Genomic DNA, 8,307 nt, shown 5'->3' with positions numbered 1-8,307 from the left:
TGACCGGCTTCATTTGGTTTTTTAGTCTTCCTTGTTTTCATATCCTCATTTGTCAACCAAAAGGCTAGAGGGCTTTTTTGCCTATTTCCCTTATTAGTGGAGGAAATGCAGTAACCTTAATCATATCCTTTTTTGTTTTTCTTTTTTTTACCATTTATTCAGTTTTAAGAGAGAGAGACAGAGCGTGAGCAGGGTAGGGGGGCAGAGAGAGAGACACAGAATCTGAAGCAGGCTCCAGACTCCAAGCTGTCAGCACACAGCCAGACGTGGGGCTCGAACTCACAAACCATGAGATCATGACCTGAGTTGAAGTTGGACGCTTAACCGACTGAGCCACCCAGGCGCTCCCTTAATCAGATTCTTTATCCTCCGATTATTTTTCTCCTACTCCAAGTCATGTACTACATGACCATCAGATCAACCTTCTTCAATTAATTTTGTACAAACCTTCCATGTTTAAAAGATACAGTTTTGGGGAATGAAAACTGGTGCAGCCACTCTGGAAAACAATATGGAGGTTCCTCAAAAAATTAAAAATAGAACTACCCTACAACCCAGCAATTGCACTACTAGGTACTTATCCAAGGGATACAGGGGTGCTATTTCTAAGGGACACATGCACCCCCATGTTTACAGCAGCACTATCAATAATAGCCAAAGTATGGAAGAGCCCAAATGTTCATCGATATATATATATATATATATATATATATATATATATACGCACACACACACACACACACAATGGAGTATTACTGGGCAATCAAAAAAAATGAAACCTTGCCATTTGCAACTACGTGGATAGAACTATAAGGTATTATGCTAACCGAAATTAGAGAAAGACAAATATATGATTTCATCATACGAGGGCTTTAAGATACAAAACAGATGAACATAAGGGAAGGGAACCAAAAAAATATATAAAAACAGGAAAGGGGATAAAACATAGACTCTTAAATATGGAGAACAAACAGGATTACTAGAGGGGTTGTGGGAGAGGGGATAGGCTAAATGGGTAAGGGGCATTAAAGAATCTACTTCTGAGATCATTGTTGCACTATATGCTAACTTAGATGTAAATTAAAAAAATAAAACTTCAAAAAGAAGTAAAAAAAAAGGATACAGTTTTTAGGAGCATCTGACTCAGTCAGTAGAGCATGTGACTCTTGATCTCAGGGTTGTGAGTTTAAGCCCCATGCAAACAAAAAAGATATCGTTTTTATGAGAAGCTGAGTCTGGAGCATGTCTCCAAATCTCCCTTCTTAACTCTATAGAAGTCAGGTTATTCCAATCTTATATACACCTTATTCTTTGCTACTCTGTTCATTTTTAAATGTTACCCCTTGCCCTTCAACCATTGAAATCTCTTTCTAGCTGTTTTTTTTTTTTTTAAGGCTAATTCTTATGCCTCACCACATTTAAACTTACCAGGTGTCCAACCTCAACCATACCACAAATCTTCACAAGAGAAGTCAGAATCACATGCTGCTTTGTATTTGCTATACCATATATCACTAGCCTGGTGCTATGCATCTAGGAGATATTCACATACTTGGTGCTTAAACTGAATCAAGACCCAATTTATAACAGGCCAAAATTTGTTCCTTTTAAGCTGTTGTTTTTGTTTTTTGTTTTTTGCAGCTAGCTAATTTTAAAATGACTTCAGGGACACCTGGGTGGCTCAGTCTGTTAAACGTCTGACTTCAGCTTGGGTCATGATCACATGGTTCATGGGTTCCAGCCCCTCATAGGGCTCTGTGCTGACAGCTCAGAGCCTGGAGCCTGCTTTGGATCCTGTGTCTCCCTCGCTCTCTGCCCCTCCCTGGCTTGTGCTCTGTCTCTCTTTCTCTCTCAAAAATGAATAAACATTAAAAAAATTTTTTTAAATAATGACTTTTTTTTTGCTAGTTTACTGATTAGTTCAAGTATAGTTAGACTTACAATTAAAAGTAGAAATTATAATCAAATGGATATTTTCTGACCCTATGAGACTTATTCCTACCTAAATACTTTCTAGATCCTTTTCAGATGATCTTTTTCTCCCCTTTAAAGCAGAAAATAGAAGGGAGAAAAACTAGATACCTACAGAATCTAGCACATTCTAGTATACTTTGTACAAAGGAGGGCTACTGACTTGCTCCCTTGTATTTACCTAATATAAACAAGATTTTCATCTAAGGCCTTACACAGATTTTGAATTTTTTAAATTACACTTTGGTATATTAACACCAAACTATATGAAAATTAAAATGTTTTCTAGGTGGAGCACCTGGGTGGCTCAGTTGGTTAAGCATCCAACTTCAGCTCAGGTCATGATCCCATGGTTTGTGAGTTCAAGCCCCATATTGGACTCTGTGCTGACAGCTCAGAGCCTGGAGGCGGCTTCAGATTCTGGGTCTCCCTCTCTCTCTGCCCCTCCCCAGCTCACAGTCTCTATCTCTCTCTTTCTCTCAAAAATAAATAAACCTTCGGGGTGCCTGGGTGGCTCAGTCGGTTGGGCGGCCAACTTCGGCTCAGGTCATGATCTCGCAGTCTGTGAGTTCGAGCCCCACGTCGGGCTCTGTGCTGACAGCTCAGAGCCTGGAGCCTGTTTCAGATTCTGTGTCTCCCTCTCTCTCACCCTCCCCCGTTCATGCTCTGTCTCTCTCTGTCTCAAAAATAAATAAACGTTAAAAAAAATAATAAAAATAAATAAATAAATAAACCTTTGAAAAAAACTTTGGTAAGAAAATGTTTCCTAGGAAAAATAGCCCAAAAGACAAAGATGTCTTCCTTTATCATATTTTAGGTATATGGTATCGTCCCCTAAAAAGCCATGTAGTCTTAATTGATTGGTGTGACCACATAATTTTTCCTTCAAACCAGGATACTCTTGAGCATGAAGGGGGGAACAATAATTATCCTAGGATAACAACAGCAACAACATGTTGGCCACCCTAGTCTTAAGGGATAAAACATCATTAATTAGGCAGCTGCCATTCAAAATATAGATGTCAGATCTACTCAAATCTCACTTTGAGAAGTTTTGAGTTCATTGGAGGAAGGCACAATAGAAACTAAAATATCTTTTTTTTTTTTTTTGGCCTTTGACGTAACATTTGGTCAAAGCTTTGAAAGTAAACAAACTTATGGAAAAATACTTAAAAGGAAAAAAAAAGCAAAGTTTCAAAGTAACTGCCTCAAAGCCTGCCTAGATCCCCAAAGTCTTAACTATTCCCCCATACTCCCATAACAGGTGGTGTATGTCTCCATTTAATGTCCCTTCATTCTGATTTATTATTATTTTACTATAAGGTGCTTTAGGAGAGACATGATCTTGACTATGTAACAGTTCTGTACCTACAAAAAAAAAAGAAAAATCAAAGTTGCTGAACATGAAGAATCTATATAGACATGGGGTATAAAGAAGACTCAGTGCCCTGGGTTAAATATTTATACTGAATAAATCAATCTTTCCAAAACCTTGGTAACCAGAATCACTCATTTTCACCAAAAAGTCCTAACGAGGCAATTTAAATTGTATTTATGTAATGCTAACAAGCCTTCCTAGCTATGAAGTTTCTTCCCTACAATCACGTTTAGGATTTCTACTCTTACATTCACAGCATGATGGGGAAACCATTGCTAAGGCCCATTACTCATGTCATAATGTACCAAACTATAGCTCATTGGTTCCCCAGCTTTATCTTGTTGGTCCATACTTCTTGACCTTTCTGTGCAGGCTTCCCAAGCAACTGTGGTATAAAACGAGGAAAGGACAAATCTCCAATATTTCTTCTTCCCACATTTTCTTACAAGGTAGATGATGTCTCACAGTTGTCCTAACAGCTCCTGACAAAATACACCTGTGCTCTAAAATAATCAAGTATCTACTGTGCTTGCCACACTATGTTAAGAACTACAGTGGCGTGGTCCATTATAAAGGAACAATGTTGACAGTAAGAGTATAAGGCAATGGTTCTCCAACTTTCATGGGTATCAAAATCACACGAAGGCCTTGCTAAAACACAGATGAAAGGACATCTCACCCGAGCTTCTGATTCAGTACGTCTGTGGTAAGTCCTAAGAACTGGCATTTTCTCAAGTTCCTAAGTGATACTGATGCTGCAATTTGGGACCACACTTTGAGAACCACTGATCTAATACCCAGTTTAAGTGCTAGGAAGGGAGGAGGGTGGAAGGAGGTTATAAGAAAACATAAGAACTTAATCCCAGGCAAACATTAGGTTTCAGAGAAAAAAATGACCCTTGGGTGACATTTTTATTTTTATCTTATTTTTTGTTTTATTAATAATTTATTTACTTTTTAATTTACATCCAAGTTAGTTAGCATATGGTGCAACAGTGATTTCAGGAGTGGATTCCTTAATGCCCCTTACCCACTTAGCCCATCCCTCCTCCCACAACCCCTCCAGCAACGCTCTGTTTGTTCTCTATATTTAAGAGTCTCTTCTGTTTTGTCCCCTCCCTGTTCTTATATTATTTTTGCTTCCCTTCCCATATGTTCATCTGTTTTGTATCTTAAAGTCCTCATAAAACATTTGACGTTTTTAAAAATAACAGATCAGAATGACAGTAGAATTTTAGAACTGTTCAGTGCAAGATTAGTCCTTTATGTAATTTTTAGTGGGTAAAATTTCTTTAATATAATTCTGCCATTCTACCACCTTTTCAACAAACTTCTTTTAAGCAGTTCCATTTCCTCACCGATTTGTTCATAAGCCAAGTGATACTCACAATGGTTTGCAAACTTTGACTTACAATTTACATCTTAGCTGCCAGCATCAGAAACAGTGTGAGGAGCTATTTGTTGCTGACTCCTGGAAAAAGAACTAGCTGGAAGTCACGGAAAACAGAGAGAAGAGATTTCTCAAGCCCACTGGTAACTGTTATAGGCAATGTGGATTACATAGGTATATGACATTTATATATTAAGCCACAGAATTAAAGTACAACTTTTTCAAAAATCGCTATTTTTTTTTAATGTTTGTTTATTTTTGAGAAAGAGCCCGAGTACAAGCCGGGGAGGGGCAGAGAAAGACGGAGACACAGAATTCAAAGCAGGCTCCGGGTTCTGAACTGTCAGCACAGAGCCCGATGTGGAGCTTGAACCTACAAGCTGTGAGATCATGACCAGAGCCAAAGTCAGACGCTTAACCAACTGAGCTACCCAGGGACCTCTAAAAATCACTATTTTTATTCACCCTTTATTATCCTGTGTTTCTTGAGCTTAATATTGGTTATTATTCAATCCAAACTCCCACTAGGGACTCTTCTTTAAACATAAATTTATTTTCTTTGGCCCCCTGCTGGCAGCACTTCTCCCTGCTACTTTCCCTGAAAAATTGTAACCAGGCCCAACTTTTCACCCTCCTCTACAGCAATACTTCCCAATCTATCCTCATCAGTAAGAACATCTATTATGATCCCCTAGCTCTCTCATTTTGAAACATTTTGCAACTGTATTTATTGAATAGTTTTCCTATTTTTTAAATTTATTTTTGAAGAAGAGAGAGAGAGCATGAGCAGGGGAGGAGCAGAGAGAGAGGGAGACACAGAGTCCGAAGCAGGCTCCAGGCTCTGAGCTGTCAGCACAGAGCCCGACGTGGGGCTCAAACTCACGAACCGCAAGATCATGACCTGAGCAGAAGTTGGATGCTCAACCAACTGAGCCACCCAGGTGCCCCAATAATTTTCCTATTTTTAATTATGCACTTAACTACTGACTGGCATCTATAATTAGATAAGAGAATCAGGATTTTGTTGACAGCACTCAAGCCAGAAACAAAGAAATTTAATATTTTAGTCTTCCAGTGGGCTAAAGTTTCAGTTTTATTGGGCTATCTCAAACACTGAAACTCCCAAAGAATCTCAAGGACTACTGGAGTTCCTTCCATCCTAAAAGCTGAGAAAACTAATTTTCTAACAAAGATTTGTTTTTTTAATCACTAGGGTACAGATCTGTCTTTATAGTCATTAGTCCAGAGTGTTTGTTTTTACCTTATAATTAGTTCAAAAATATAATCTATAGGGGCATCTGGGTGGCTCAGTCAGTTAAGCACCAGACTCTTGATTTCGGCTCAGGTCATGATCTCACGGTTCGTGAGTTGGAGTTCCATGTCCAGCTCCTTGCTCACGGTGCAAAGCCTGCTGGGGATTCTCTCCCTCTCTCTCTGCCCTCCTCCCATCCCAAGCATGAGCGCACACACATGCTCTCTCTCTCAAAATAAATAAACTTTTTAAAAAATTTAATATACATAATCTATAATTTAAGGACAAATGCTAGCCTATTATCAGAGAGAACCAGCCAGGATCAGATTCGGTTTATGGTATTAATCCTAGCTAGCTTCTAGCTCCTAGACTAACCCTGTGTAAATGCCTTGGTTTGTTTTTTTTCCCTTTTCAAATATATTCAACCTGGCTGAAAAGCCAGTCTGAAAGACAACTCAGCAGGGATCTTAGATAAAGCAGGAACTTTCTAGGTTGGAGATGAATGAACAAAGCATTTAAGACTAGAAAGAATAGATGTGTGGCGCATTTTTATTTTAAAATCTCCACTGAAAGTTGGGGGGGGGGGTTTGTTTACAAGTTGGTGGGCTTGTTCACTCCTGCTAAATGGAACAGCTTTCTCAGCTGAGGATCCTGTCACCCTGACGCATTACTGAATGCAGTGAAGCCTGACTTTGGATTCTGGTTTGGAACCCACCCACCCCTTCCATCCTCTCAAGCCCTAGCTCTTCCTCAGAAATTTCAGTCTGAAGGTATCTGAAAAGTACTTATGGGTCACAGTAACAATGTCAACAATTTTACCAGCTTACTGCAATTTGAAGCCTGAAAAATCACATTTCACTTCAAATCACATTGGCCCCACCAATCTGCATGAATGATGTGATAAATTAAGAGGTTTAGAATTTCAGAAAGGTTACCTTAAGATATTCGTAACAATCTGAAACCGATTTGCCGAAACAGCAGCTTTCTCTAAAATGCTTTGTGCTAGGCTTGCAGTGAAGCTTTCATTCTTAGCTATTATCTTTCAAGAAGCACTTTAACAGCTTGCTCCTCCTTCACAGGAATTATCCAGGCCACTCAGGTGAAAGAATAGCTTTCCTAAATGCAAAACAGTGCCTAGGTCAGTGGTTCCCAGCCTTGACTGCACATTAGAATCACCTGGGTAGCTTTTTAAAAATAACTATGCCCAGCCCTTTCTGATTAACTGGTCTGGAAGGGGAACTTGGGCTCCCCAGATGATTGGAATGTACAGACAAGATTAAAAATCACTAGCCTACAAGAATGGCTTGGGCAGGGCGCCTAACAACGCATTTCTTTTTAGGGTCTTAATATGAGCCAAAGACTTTGATGCACACTCCTAAGTCCAAGAGCTGATAATCTTAAAAAAAAAAAAAAAAAAAAAAAAAAAAAAAAAAACCCAACAACAGGTAACAAATTATGTTTACGGAGTATTCTCGGAAAAATAAAATGTCCCATCTGTGATCCTTTTCACTGAAGCCACATTCAGTTCATGCTATCAGGATAAGTTCTCCTAAGTCACATTTAGGCACTATTAGTCACTGATAGGTTTCAAAAATCCCAATATTTCAGTACTCAGACTGATCTCTCATACTGCCTCCTATACTTTGGACAGTACAAAAATTTTTGTCATATCATATTTTTACTTCTTGGTTTTGAAAAATAGTATCACCAGATCTACCATAACAGATGTCAACATCTTCCTTTTTTCCTGTCTAACCTTCAAAGACCACAAGTCCCTTTTTTCCATAAAGCCTTCCCAGCTCACTTTGGGCCTCAGTGATTTCTTCCTAATGTAAATTTCCAGTCCTGACCATATTTTTGACATCTGTTATACTGCTATTTTGCCTTTCATCCACTCTAGGCCTGTTTTCCTAAGCACTTCAGGGACAAGTACTGCGTGCGTGCGTGTGTGTGTGTGTGTATCACAGTTTCCACAACAGGGCTAACAAATCTATGTTTGGGTTTCCATTATCGAGTTATAGCTTTCTGGCTCCCTTCACCTCTCCAACTCTTTTCATTGAGCTCTCCCCTCAACTCTAAAACTCCCTTTAACCCAACGAGGTCATCCTCCCTCCCAAGCATTCTTACCTACTATTATTGACTTCTGAATTTTAAGATTCTACAACGCTTGCTAAACAAAAACAACTAGATTCCTGTCCTTGGTGTTTTGTTTGTTTAGGCTCTTCTGTAGGCTTGTCTCCTTTACGATTTCCCTCTTCCCGCCCCGCAAAATCCAAATTACACCTCCACCTGGATAACTTACACCAACAAGGCTTC

The sequence above is a fragment of the Prionailurus bengalensis genome, chromosome B4, assembly GCF_016509475.1.
Source record: "Prionailurus bengalensis isolate Pbe53 chromosome B4, Fcat_Pben_1.1_paternal_pri, whole genome shotgun sequence".
NCBI lineage: Eukaryota > Metazoa > Chordata > Mammalia > Carnivora > Felidae > Prionailurus > Prionailurus bengalensis.
The sequence above is the reverse complement of the archived record's forward strand: the minus strand, read 5'-3'. Positions refer to the sequence as shown.